Source organism: Ammodytes marinus (assembly GCF_949987685.1).
Source record: "Ammodytes marinus genome assembly, chromosome: 9".
NCBI lineage: Eukaryota > Metazoa > Chordata > Actinopteri > Uranoscopiformes > Ammodytidae > Ammodytes > Ammodytes marinus.
The window spans coordinates 6,274,193-6,289,160 of NC_137213.1; the positions used below are offsets into that span (position 1 = coordinate 6,274,193).

A 14,968-nucleotide genomic window follows, 5' to 3' on the forward strand; every position below is an offset into this window, starting at 1 on the left:
AGTTATGCTGGGTTTACACTAGAGGACTTTTAAAAGACTTTGAAAAGACTGAAGACTGAAACCCTCTTACATCTAAAGACAATCAACTCACACCTGAAGACAACTAGTCATTAGTTTTCAGTCACAGAGTGAGATTTTGAAAATACAGGTGGTCTCATATTGCAGGACAGGGTGGGAAATTAGCACCCGCCACCCGCCAATGGCGGGTATTTTTTCAAATTGGCGGGTGACTTTGCCATGTCTACCCGCCACAGTGGCGGGTGGATTTTTTCAAAATATACTATATATATAAGCGCTGTGTACAGAAACATAGAAGCTCTCCCGGGCTTTGGGCTTTGCCTTGGAGCATTAGTTTACGTCACACAAACGTGGCAGCCGCCCATTGGTGTACAGGTGTATGACGTAACCAACCAAACCTTTGATTGGTCCAAGACTCTCCCAGAGCATCATGGGAAATCATTTGCCGCGAGCATCGAAGCTAACCTTCTTAATACATCCATGCAGTGTTGCCAACTTTGCGATTTTGTCGCTATATTTAGCTACTTTTCAGCCCCCCTGGCGACTTTTTTTTCAAAACAGCGACAAGTGACAAATCTAGCTTTTTTTCAGGTGTAATTGGTGACTTTTTCGCCGAAGCAAATATCACTTTCAACGCTTCTCAACGAGCAGCGGGAGCCTCCCGGCCCGTCCCCCGTCACAGAGCACTGACAGGCGGCCCGGTCCTCGCGCAGCAGCCCCTCCCAGCTGCGGTCAGAGCAGGAGATACACCTCTCCGCTCGTGTTCCGTTAGCATCACTATTAGCAGTTAGCAGCTTTTCCCACCTCTTCTACAGTCTACGAGTAGTGCAATTCAAAATGTAAAGGCTGTAACATACTCCGCGAGAAGAAAGAACAAAGTTCTCGGTGACAGAGCTGCGAGAAGAAAATGACGTCATTTTCTTACGAACTTTCTTCTCGCAGCTTGTCCGAGAACTACTGTGTGATTGGTCAGTTTGAAGTCAATGAGGAAAGCGAAGTGAAATCAGCTGGCGCTACTGAGTCAAATTTCCATGGTAACAATGCGCCGCGGTGAGGAGTTCGGCAGTTGAGTTCTCGTGAAGTATGTAATGTCAGACCAGAAAGAACTTCTCGCAGCTCTGTCACCGAGAACTTTCTTCTTTCTTCTCGCGGAGTATGTAACAGCCTTTATGCAGTGCTTGAAAAAGGTGGCAGGTAAAAAATAAAAGTGACTGGTAAAATTTGGCATCCACCCGCCACTGTGGCAGGTGGGCAAAAAAGTTAATTTCCCACCCTGTTGCAGGACTACAACTAGATTTCTTTTGAGATTAATACCATTCCCGCAAACGCGATTGTGATTATTTAATTAAAAACAAGTTAATTCAATATTCCGAGCGGGGGACTTCCTTTAGTTATTTGACCAGCTTTATTTGCTGATCTCATACCCCAATAACTTTAACTCCTAACCCTGTATTTGACGGTAGAGTGTTCAGGTTGCGCGGCTGTCAGCCTGGTTCTCCACCGAGGCTTCTATGAAAAAGTATCCGAAATAAGTGCCTCACCAGGCGGACACAGGTCGCGACTAATGCCGCTCCTCTTGAGTCGTGCTTGGTGCATGCGAGAGTGTGACAGTGTTTACGTCATTTAGCTTGAGCCAACCCCCTAAGACTAGCGATAACATCAAACATGTTTGATAATGTCGGAACGTCAAGACGGGAAGAAGACTGGCTGAAATCGGGTCGGAAGACCACCATACACCAAACGACTGAGATTACGTGCGCGCGCCACAACTCCAGCACGAGTCCTGTGATTTCAGTCCGACATTGGAAGATTGTCTGCGACTGTCAAATCGCGTGAAAAGTCGTGTAGTGTAAGCCCAGCATTAGACTCAGGGGTATCTGGGGTTATACTTATCACGAGTGCAGGAAGTGCTAAGTTAGGTTGGTTGTGTGTGGGGGGGTGGCTTCCTTACTTATGATGTCACAACGGAAGAGAAATCTGACTGGGTATTTTGAACACAGGTTTTCAGCAAGGCAGAGGTGGAGAAAAAAAGGGTGTTTTTGTTCTCATACTTTGAGTGTGTAGTCACAGCGGGGACCTATATTAATGTCGAAGAACCATGAAAAAGTGCATTTTGAATAATAAATGACATTTAAATCCTAGAGTTCATCCAGCATATAGTGAGGGTTTCGAAGAGTGTTTACAACAACAAACAGTCATTTCATCATGAGAGGAGTTCCAATTCATCAACGATTGCATGAGATTGTCGGTGCACTCCTCTCTCCACCCTGTTTCTCTGCTGTGTATCTTTGCAGCAGCATCTCTTTGGTATGAAGCCACAAGGGAGATGATTAATATTCAAAATATGTTGTGCACCGGCGGTTGTGGCCCAAATAGACATGGCCTAAGTGTACCAGCACTTCTGTGCAGTATTCCCATGGGGAAAGAGGCCCCATCTTGGTCGGCAAGTAGAGGCACGGGGGAGAACAAATCAAAAGAAAAAGACACATGGGAGGTGTGCGGGGAACCATTAGAATTGCAGGCTGCTCTGCTAAGTATACAATAGAAATGTACCCAGGTCCACCACAAAGCTCTGACGTCTTCCAAGCCTAAAGGAATATATCATGCCTTTCACTTAGTTATTCTTCACCTTTCTGGGCATGGTTAAATGTGGTGCTTCAATTGTGTAGTTTGAGGGTACAATAATTCATTCATTTAGAAGGTCAGCACAATCTTGTAGAACAAAATGGTGCGTGCGGTGCAATATACCATCGAAGACGTTGGTGTAAAGCTTCAATCAAACGGCCTTCCAAAGTGTAAATAAAAGGGGCTTCAGTGTCCACATTTCAGCTTTCAACAGCTGAATAATGGTTTGCTTTGGTGTTACTACTCATGGACACGGCGGCAGTAAATAAGAAAGAAATGTACACAGTAGGCATATTGAGAATGAGTGTATCCGTAAGGCTAATTACATTACGGCAGAGCAAACAAAGCCAAGCATCATCAGCAGAGGCTCCCTCGCCCGCACTCACTCACAAGCAGTGTCACTTATCCAATAGATCCACTTGTCTTCGATAGTTAAGATAAATACTTTGATACACTTTCCAACAAAATAAAATGTTATATGTTTACTCTACGGAAAAATTATTTATAGGCAAGCAAATTTAAGTTTTAAATCTAACAATGCACTGCCAATTTTTTCTTCCTTCCCTTCCCTTCCCTTCCCTTCCCTTCCCTTCCCTCGTTGGCCTCTCTCCTATTGAACATTGTCTTTCTTCCGCCATTTTTTCCCCCACCCTCAGTCTCCTCATTCTCCTTCCCTGTCACCTTGTCTCCTTACACTTACACGTCAGCTGTCTCTTGCTACCGTGCCTCGCTCCTCTCTTCCTTCCCTCACCTGTCACCCTCAGGGGTTTAATCATCAGCTTAATGTCACACCCTATTTAGGGAATGCCTGAAAACACACACACACACACACACACACACACACACACACACACACACACACACACACACACACACACACACACACACACACACACACACACACACACACACACACACACACACACACACACACACACACACACACACACACACACACACACACACACACACACAGCTATCCTGCTACTGGGTGATCTTACACTTCCAGCTATTTTAGCTTTCTCTTTTTGCAAGTACCTAGCAACTTAAAAGGCACGCTCGACAAGACAGGGTCCTCCCACATGCAGAGAGTGTTGAGCTCTGTTTGCATATGTTAACCCGCTATGCTTATATCCATATCCATGATATAATATGGGATAATTGTATCCTTACAGCCAACATGTGCTGCCACTTACATTTGGCGGAAGAGGGTTAGGGTTGTGTGACGAGGCAGGCAGCAATGCAATAGATGAGCACAGTGGCTGAAAGAGGGAATGGGATGACAGTGTTGCCCAAAGGAGGACATATGCAAACGGTGTAGTCTTAAAATAATTTCTTAGGCGTAATGCTGCCTTGATGGAACATATGCAATCTTCCTACATAAAAAAATCTCAATGAAGGGAGGCATAGAAACATAGATTTATGAAGCCAAATGATCTAAATGAAAGTAAAGGTGCACTATGTAACTTTGGCTAGAATGTGTTATTTGCATTTAATCTAATATTTGTTTAGCAGTCATTGCTCGTGATAAAAACATTTTTTTTCATATTTGATAAGAGCTAGAAGCAAAGCATTGTCAGCTGAACCTATGTGTAGCTAAACATTTGGAATTTAAAACATGTGTGCATAATGCATATCATGTATTGCTTTCGAGTGAGGTTGTGTTAATGTGATCATAGTTTTTTAGGCTGACAGGTACCTTTGCAGTAATGTATTAACATGTATTTAGATGAAATAATAGAGAAATTCAATGCCGAAGTGGTTAAAACATGTAGCTCATAGCAATGCACAACCTGTAAAAGGCCTTGTTAAATATGTTCTCCTCTTTGCCCCCAAACCCCTGTCTAATTGTCCAGTTTATAATAAATAGGTTCAATATTTACGACCTGCGTGGTTTATAGGTGATAAGCTTCCCACGGGAGCAATTCCTGACAAATTGAAAATTCATGACCATGTAAATACTTCACCGACATGATGGCACGGCTGACAATGCACGCCACACTCAAAGCCGTCTGACACAGCCTTACTACCTAGCCTCGGGCTGGTCTTGACATTGTGTAAAAAAAAATATAAAGTTCCCCATTAATCCACTTGGTTTAAACTGCCAGATGCTGCGTCTGCCTTCGACACGCTCCACCAGGTGACTTTATTAGACATATCGCTGGAAATGGAGCTGTGCTGTGCCCGACAAAATGAAAAAGTGAGAAAGAAATGTGAGACTTTTCCCCCAACTGCACCTTTCTATTGTTTGCTCCGAGCAGTAGCTTAAGTGGATAGAAATGGGATAGAGAGAGAAGCCTTACTGTGAAAAGAATGAAGCGCTGTCAGTCTGATACCTAGCGCAGTATGGAATTACCTTTTGGTTTTGCCTCGCTCACTAAAAATAAAATAAAGCAGAGCCCTCCAAGAATAACTCAAAACTCCCACCCCTGTTCCATTGCCAACTTTTCCATCAACTGTTATGAGGGAGAGCTGAGGACCATCGTTTCTGAACTGCAAGGCAATAATGGATGAAATTGTATGACACAGCTTTGGCAATAAAGTCTACAAATATTGGATCATTAAGAACAACTTGTCGGGACCTAAAACATATTTTATTATTGGACCAATCAGTAACGGCCTTTGATCAACAGTATGTTTTTCATCTTATTATGTGGATGCAGAGGGGAGGCAGCTCTTTTATCAGAAGATTCCCCATGCATGGCTGATAATGTGGTCATTCATCAGCACTGAATGTGTATGATAATGTGATGCCCGTCATAATCTATGTCATTTAGATAACAATTAGGCAGTGGTCCCTATCCGTGCTCCCATGAGGTATGATAATGGAAAGTCTTTGAGTCCTTGGGCCATTTTTAAAATGAATTGTTGGTAGTGTCAGAATGCAGAGAAAGCCTGCCACAGGGCTCGAAGAAGTCAAATATAATTAGACTAAGTCAAATATTAAATTAAATATTACTAATTATTTAATTACATCAGGATATTGTGGTCCAAAATTGAGGGAGAACAATTCTTACAGTTTAATTCAACAGACTGCTGATTTTAGTGGTGTAAGGATAGCCAGCATGTTTTCCAAAAACAACATTCAACTACTACTTCACTCAAAGAACATGCCAGGTTTGACATATCAAGGCCACGGCGAAAAAAAAAAGAAAATATGCAAATGTACGTCTTTTACCCTTGACCCCTCGATACAGTGAACTTTTCTTTCTTTTTTTCTAACAGTGTTGAGAGCCAGCAGGAGAAAGTGTGTGCCCTATTTTGAGTTTTGACTGAGTGATCTTAAGCGACCATATTTCTCTTGGCATCAGACTGAGAGACTGACATAACAAGGTCAGCCCATGCCACAGTGTGACAGAGATGTGCCAGTATGTAGCAAATAAATAAAGCACACACAAAAACAGAATGTGTCAGACTGCTTGCCGAGCCTGTAATATATTGACAACTGAGATGATCAACAGTGATACACCATACACTCTAACAAAGTATAAATAAGCTCTATAGACACTGGGAAAGAAATCCAAAAACTCAACAGTTTCACTTTTATTTTTAAATAAATAAAATGCCAAAAGTCTCTTTATAGTGTTGGTCCAAATTATTATCCATATTATGATCCAGCCGCAATACATCCACAGCAGGGTTTTTCCTGCATTGAGAAATGTTCGGCGCCCCCCAAAGAGGATTTACCGAGCGCCAAAGGAAAATCACCAGCGCCAAAATTATAAAATTTGAGAATAAATATAGCCATTTAAAATCTCTCAAAATTCAGCCCAATTTAAGTCACCCTTCTTGAGGGGCTGGGCAATAACTTGAATTTCAATTTCGATTACGGCTTGCCTCAATCATGAAAACAAAATAATCATAATTAACCTATCATTGTATCGCACGCACGCAACCCTTTCAGCCGTGCGCTCCCATGCCCTCACATTCCTGCTAGCAAAATACGTGTCCTATCAACACCATTAGCAAAGGGTTATTTTTATTTTGACATATTGATTCTATTCAATTATTTAAAAAATATGTTTCACTTATCAAGCCTATATTTCCTTGTTTTCAGTTCAATGAGGCCTATGTTTAAAGTCCAAAGTCATGGTGTTAATAGAAACAACCTTGTTAAAAGTTAAATAAATGCATGGTGTTCTTAAATCAATGATTAACTGTCTTGCATAATCGTGATAACACAATGTCAATCAAAATTATCATGACTATGATTTTTTTCATAATCAAGCAGCCCTACCTTCTTGCAATTTCCTTGGTTTAGATCAATTAGAAATCTATTATTAAATAGATCGTCGTTATTAGTATTTTGACTTCATATCTACAGGTTCTTTATTGACAGGCTGACTGAAATGCTCTTTATCTGGACAGAAACTGCCCTCTCCCAACCCAACACCCCTCTTAAAATACACAAACATTTCGCCTTTACTTTTACACATAGTTGCAACCCCAGAAAAATCGGTCGGCGTACCGACTCCCCAAAGGCCCATTTTGAGCCAGGAAAAACCCTGCACATCATATGTAAATAATTTATGGAAATATATTTAAATAATATCAAAAATGTGATAAATATATAAAAAGGAAATGAAAACAGTATAACACTTTATATTCCTTTTTAAATTGTATTTTAATAATTTAACTAAAATTCATATTTGATGTATACAGTTGTATTTTTTTCAGTTTCATCTTAGTTCGTAGGGTTGACTTTTCATAAATTGCCTGATGAAATAACACCACGCAAGTAAATCAAGCAAAGCGCTGTGATATAAGTTGGTACTGGTGTTGAATATTAGTTCAAGATTGACTCAATATCACATACAAGCATATTATGTCTCATATCAAATGAATCTCATGTTGAACAAACTGACGATCAAAGTCTGTTTGGCTATCGACGCATTTCTGACATCAAAGCTCAGTTTGGTCCAACAGCAAAACTGGAAAGTTTGGCTCCAAAATTCCAACACATCAGGAACATATCTGAACAGGCTATATGGTATTCAATCAAACCCAAAACTAACCAGCACTAAGGCATATTGCCTTTGAAAAAACAATGTCCTCTTCCCGAGGTTGAGAAAGCTGACAGATCGGGGCCAGCCTGTGATGACAGTAGCAAATTAAGATGTATTGCTTTTACCGACGATGATGAAATCAGGACATCAGAGGGGTAAAACGGAGAAGAACTAGTCTGGTGGTCTCAGCGCAAAAATGTCCTTTTACCAGGAAGCTAATCTCAAAAACCTCTGGGGGAATTTGCTTTCCATTTGTATCTGGTGTGAACTTCCCCCATATGTGTGTGTGTGCACATAATAACAAGATTCCTCAATCTTTCACTTTATTTGCTTTAAGAACTCTCAGAGGTGGACTGTTCATGGGGCTCCATAAATTACTCCACCCCTCATCTTAAAACAAGGATGGAAAAATATTCCTCGCCAGGGTCTGACTGTTTGTCCAGCTCCCACTGGTCTATGTGAGCCTGCATACAGATTACACTTTCTTTTCTTCCTCTGATCTCCCTCAGCCTGACAGCATTATAAAACACATGTGGGCGGCACTACCATTTTTGAAAACTATATCAACTACCTGCAAAGGAGCCGGCAAAAAAAATGGCATATGTACACTCTACACTACGATCACCATTGGACTTTGTGTTGTTGTAGTATAGGAGTGAGTCGGGAGTGAATTAAAATTGTGGATAGTATTATAATATTGTCTACATAATAGTTAACTCCAGCATTTGGAGCATGTTGCTTATAAGGTTATAAGTTAAAAAGTATAGGTGTGTAATCAAGTAGGCTACACCGGTTATTATTTTTACATTTCCTATTCTGTACATGACTTTCTGTTTTTAACTGCAGGTTGTGAACATTCATTAGACTGCTTCTGCCATCTCAGCAACCAACAAGCCACCACAGATCTTTAAATCGTAGCTATTTATAACACTTGGTACGTGCAAATTAGGGGTGTGATTCGGTTCGGTACAGTTGAGAGGAAAAAATGCAAAAAACTGCTTGTTTGTAATAAGGAACATGAATTTCATTGTTTAACAAGAACACAAAAATAAAATGTGTAAAAAAATTTTAAAATAGATACATAAAAAGAATACTGCTGCAAGTTCTGTAAATAAAATACTTCCCAAATAAAAGTGCAAGTTTCACACCGCAATCAAAACAAGCCTGTACAGTTGGCACATTTACGCCATATTAACACTATTTAAGGCATAAATACGTATTGTGGATCACCTCCGGAACCGCGGTACGGTAAGGTACGGCCTGTATTTGTGACGGTTCAGTACGAATATGTGTGTTTTTACACCCCTGTTGCAACTCCTCAATGCTCCACCTAATGTTGAAACCTAAACTGATAAGGGATTCAGATTTCATCAGATAATTTAACAGATGCTTTTGCATTGAATGAAATAATATTCCTATCATTATCATCATAATACTTATTCCAATGCCTTATTCCACAAATATTGTCATATCATTTCTTTACCTGACAAAAAAATTATAGTATGTTTAAATGTTGTCTTAATCCAAACGGTAAAATAAGTTTGCCTGGATATCATATGGTCTTAAATTGGCAGTAGTATGATGTGAACTGGGACAACAGCAACATTTCTCAGACAGCATGGTTTTTCTCTGTTGCACTCTTTCTCCCTATTGACGTGACACATTACGTAGTGAAACAACATAATATGAATCAAGGTGAAAAGCAGTTTGAGACTTACAGCTGTCCCCGAGCTGAACAATATTTGTTCATTTAATGTTTGATTTCTAAATGTTCTTTTAATGTAATATCACTATTCAGAGATGAGTAGCAGTGGAGTTAAAGGTGCCTCCTCAAACATCTCTCCATCCTTCCTGCCTTCCTATCTTCTCCTGCTAGGAAAAAACAACTCTTTAGAACTCCTTTCTAAGCACCCATCACGTTGCCATGGAAACAATTCACTAGCAGCTATGTGCCTTATTACACTCTCTCTATCTGTGTGTGTGTGTGTGTGGCTCTCTCTCTCTTTCTCTCTATGTCATCTTGCTCTCCCCATATCTAACTCCTCCTGCTCTCCTCCACAGTCCCCTGCCCTTGCCTTCCACACTCCCCCCCCCAACAAAAACAAAAGTCCTTGATCTCTATACTCTACATCTACTCTATTCTACATCTACTTTTCGTTACCCTAACAGCATAATTGCCTAAAGCTGAGAACACACCGGGCGCGTTGGCGCTTTGGGCCAAAGCGACCAACGCGCCCGATCTGGCGCGTGGTCATTTTGTGTCAAAAAATGGTCCAACGCGCCCAAAAGCAACGCGCCTACGTCATGGCCTACGTAGATGAGCCCGCACGAAACTTATTTCCCCCCGCTTTTTCTATTGCTGATCAACCATGGCTGAGATAATCCCCATCGCTGCGCTCTATCTTTTGTGGGAGTCCGAGGAACGGAGCTACGCAGCTAGTCTCCCCCGATATATTTATTCCCCTAATCAACCATGGCTGCGATCAGATCCGACCCGACACAACAGCGTTCATGTCCACACAAAAACAACACCTACACGGCCAACAATTGTGCCAAAAAACAAATAAACAGCAAGTGAACGGAACAAATAGCCTTAAAACAGCATTGCAGATTCACGCCACTCGGAAATGAACACAAACAGCAAGGCAGCACCATACCAAACACATTTACAGCAGCATTGTGCACAGGGCAGTAGAAAATAAAGGCAAGTAGCCTACATTACCTGGCTGTGACGGGACCGTGGCTGGCGTAGATAGCCTATAGGGCAGGCATAAACACCGGTGCTTCGCTGTACTCGTTGTGAAAGTTCCCCGGATTTAGCCGTTATGTTTGGGTTCATTATATGGAGGTGGTGGCCGCACACAGCCGGGTGAGTTAGCTAACGCTATCCGACCGGTGCTAACTTGGTTTATCGGCTTAAGCACAGCCACACATATTCACTGAATTAACCAGGAAGCCCATTCTCCTGGCTCACTTTCCCCACCCGAGCGGCTTCATATCACCAGCCAGCCGCATTAACTCCACGGTGTTTATACAGTCTCGCACACACAGCGGTGATTATTTGCTCCTGGTTCACTTTCCCCACGTCTTGTAACCCCGAGCTGCTTCATACAGCACCAGGCAGCCAGCCGTAAATACATTTCCTACTCGGTGTTTGCCTCTGTGTTGTCACGGTCTCGCACACACAGCGGTGATTATTTGCGCCTCCATTTTGTCTCAGATTTTTCTGTCCTCCGGCTCTCTGCCAGTGACGTAGGGTCAAGCTCACCGCTGATTGGCCAACGCGGCTAAACGTCACGCGCCGGAGCGTTGAAAGTTCAATATTTTCATCTTTTTTTTGAAGCTTTGCCGGCGCGGTGACGCTTTTTGACGCTTTGCCGGCGCGGTGACGCTTTGGCAACGCGCCCAAAGTGCCCAAAGCAACGCTTTGCCGCGGCCAACGGATCCTCGCGCCCCAACCAATGGTTCCCTATGCAAAAATAGGATTTTTCAACGCGCCCACCACACCCAACGCGCCCGGTGTGTTCTCACCTTAAGTCATATTTTAAGGGATATAGAGTAGGGTAAAGTAGATGTAGAGTAGATGTAGAATAAAGTAGATGTAGAGTAAAAGTAGAGTAGAGTAAATATGATATAGGCAATTATGATATGAGGCTAACGATATGGAATAACAGTAAAGGGTCAAGATCAAGTTGTTATTAATCTAAGATGAGATGTATATCAGGTATCTGCTTTTATTATGCTCCAATTCAAATGCTAATTTAAGTAAAGCTCACTATTATTTTTTGTTTTATCATTGTATATTAACTAACGTACCTTTGTTACCTTTGTTGCTTGGGCTTGGCCTCTATAGTAAGGTTCTCCACAGTCTATCATTGTGCTGAAAACAAACTTGTGCTGCTGTTATTACTGCTGTTAAATTTGCGTCCAGAATGTGTTTACATGCGGATGCCAGCATCTATCATAATGTCCCATTATAGTGGTGAAGGAAAATACAAATATGCTTGGAGTGACCATGTACAACATTAATCATCCCAAGGCTATGGCAGGTTCAAACAGCCATGGAGAAGGGGCTGGTGTGAGACGAGGACAGCTTAAAGTTTGCTAGCTTGTTACACCTGGGGGACAGGCACTTCCCACACCTAAGTACTTCCAATATAAACTTTCTGTAAAGTTTTCAGGAGTGTATCTGGACGGTTTCATATTCAAAATGATGCAGACTGTGAATTGGTGACAAGCAGTCCTGAGGGACTTCATGAATACAAAGAGAGAAGAGAATGTCAGAATTTAGAGAAGTTATTTTGTGTATTCCACAAAGTTACCAACAAATGTTCATAGCTCTGTGTTGAATTACTGTGCATTGTACAAACTTAGGAAAAATGTAGGAAAGTTTGCAAAATTACAGACAAATGGTTCTAGTCTACTTAGCTTGTAAGAGCCCAATTATGGATGTTCAGCACAATTGCTTATGTACACATTGGAAATGGCAATATGCAACAAAATGTATTGAAAGATGAACTTGCTTTGTTTTTTGTCAATGTAGTGTTGATGGACACTGTTGTCCTGTATCGCAACATTTTGGATAGTTTGAAACTAGCGGTATCTTTCTTAAGCCTCTGTCATGTCCACAGCATAGTATTACGTGTATAGTACTTGTATGGACAAATATGGAAGACAAAACATTTGAGGGAGCACTAAACAAATTCAACACCACTCAAGTCAACTTGGTGAGAAAAACATTTATTCTAACCCACAGGAATCTTGGTACCAAAAGAGGACCTAAACTTTTCACAAAGTACAGAGCACTCACCAGCCGTGGTTCTATAGCTGGTCTTAAATTGGTCAAGATTATGTACGTAACTCAGCAACGGTGAGAAAAAAGCACTGAAAAATCCAATTAATAAAAAGAGCCGTGTGCTCACTGAGCTCAGCAAAGTGTCTCTGACAGCCTACATGTACAGTAATAAGATGTCTCTGTAACGTATTCATTATGACGGGAGTAAATGAGGGACATTTTAATTGCTTAGGGAAGGGAAGCAGCCAGCCTTCTATTTCAACCCATCCTGAAATGTCTTCTCAATATTGGCAATTTTTTTTGCGGAGTGTGTGGAACTTCTCGCATCAATTCCAGATAAGGATTTTCCGACCAATCCTCCTTTAACAGCAGCAATGCAGCATACGTTCTAGCTTGAATGCATCCTCACTGCTGCTATGTGCATGTAAATAGTACAAAAGGAGTATTGTGACCGAATATAGGTTAAGGCGAATGTGTGAGAAATACGCCTGGTTTGGATTACAGCTACTGAATTGGTGTCATATGGAAGAAAAGCTTGAATTGACTTTGGGTAATTCATAAGGATAAACACAACTGGGCTACGTTTAAAAAGTGTTGCAGAAATAGAGGTTCATGCTACAAAAATAAATAAATCACTGATTGGATGGTTTTCAATTGAGAGGCCTGAGAGCAGGCATTCAGTCAAACAGAAAGGACACAGTGGAGGAGTCATTTTCCCTAACAAGGCTACCAGCACACACATAACTGGGTTTTAATCAATGCTCGGTTTCTGTATGCTTGAGTGTGTGGAAACATTTGCTGTTGCTGGCCACAGTCTGCGATCAATGAGCGATGTGTGTGTTACTTAACAGCAGAAATCATTCATCAAGTAGTCCTTGAAAAATGAAAAAATGAATCCGCTATAATACTTCAATTATCAAGCAATGATTCTAGCTTCTCGAATGTGGGGATTGTGGACATACCATGTAATTTTCCAGCAGCTTATTATAACTGATGTACTAGTCCATGATTGGCTTGAAAGTAAGCAGCTGTTGGAATTTCTCAGTTGAACTTTTCGACATTTAGTATGATGAGCTCTGTAAAAAACGACATGTTATAGACTAAAGGATGGATGGTTTAAGACATTAATCATCAGGTTAATTAACAAGAATCTCCAGTTTAAGCTATATTCAGATTGTTCAGGTTGAATCAGTCTAGTTTACAACAACACAGTATCTTTCACATTACGGAATTGGTCGATGCTGTGTCACTCCGTACCAACAATAACAAGCTGTGCAGGCTGTAGCTGTCCTGTCAGCTTATACCACAGACAGAGCACACTGCACATCATGAGTCAAATGTGTGGAGTTTAATTCCATTTACACTGGCAACAATATAAAAGATTCTGTGGCACGGATCCGAACTGTACCAGCCAAATTATTGTTCGGATTTAGTTAAGCCCAGATGTGCAAATCACTGACAGAGCAAATGCACATGGAGTCTTTCCCAAGAGGTTAACTGCATTACCTCACCTCCTGCTCAATTTATGGCACAACACCAAAAGGCTAAATTTGTAATAACGGTGCTAGCCTTTTTTCTCTGACACTAATGAGTGGCTGCGGTCCTGCTGCTGAAATGTACTGTCAGTCACAGAAAACACCCCCTTTTCAAATTGCTTCTTAGATGCCTCACAGAGAAGCAATTTGCTGAGAAAAATGTGAGCTGTTGTAAAAAGGGGGGAATAAATGTGGAATTTAAATCGCACAAACACACGGACAGACACACACACACACACACACACACACACACAAAAAGCAGATACAATTTTGAAATGATGTTACTTCAAAGAGGTTTATGGGCCGAGGAGAATAAAGGAATCTCAGAAAGCAGAATAAAAATAATCCTTTTTGTCTCTATCTAAAAAAGAGGCATACAGCGTCTTTTTTTACCTTTAACTAGAACATTTAGACCACCCCTCAACTATTGTTCTGATATGCATCTCTGGGGTCTTTAGACATTCAAATAATTAACCGAGGGCTAGCCGAAGTTACAGTGTCATGGTGAGACAGGGACAACAGTTGTCAGCAGGACACACTGCTGCTGGCGGGAACTGTGAGAAGCTTTAGAACTGTACATTAAACTGAAGTGGCCAGGGGTTACTGTCAAAATATAGCAGGCAAAAACAGGGTTTATCCTGCATAGAGAAAGAGGATTTACCCAGCGCCGAAGGAAAATCACCATTTTTTAGAATAAATATAGCAATTTAAAACCACTCCAAATTCATCCCAATTGTAGGCCTCCTTCTTTAGGGGCTGGGCAATAACTTGAATTTTAATTTTGATTATTATTACGGCTTCCCTCAATCATGAAAACTAAATAATCGTAATTAAACTATCATTGTTCCGCACGCCGGGGCATGCAGGCTGTTAAATGCAGCAAACCCTTTCAGCGGTGCACTCCGCTCGGCCCCTCCCTCACCTGATAGTTTAGCTTTCGGCTGGTCCAGAGAGTAGGGGGGAAATGTTGCACATTGCCGGGTGTTTTG

General features: G+C 41.4%; 1 protein-coding gene across 1 annotated transcript in view; it reads right to left on the reverse strand.

Moving 5' to 3' along the window:
- astn1 (astrotactin 1) overlaps window positions 1-14,968 on the reverse strand; it is a gene marked incomplete at its 5' end in the record, with an annotated part of 480,467 nt that overhangs the window by 447,555 nt on the left and 17,944 nt on the right. The gene's annotated exons all lie outside the window — the stretch shown is intronic.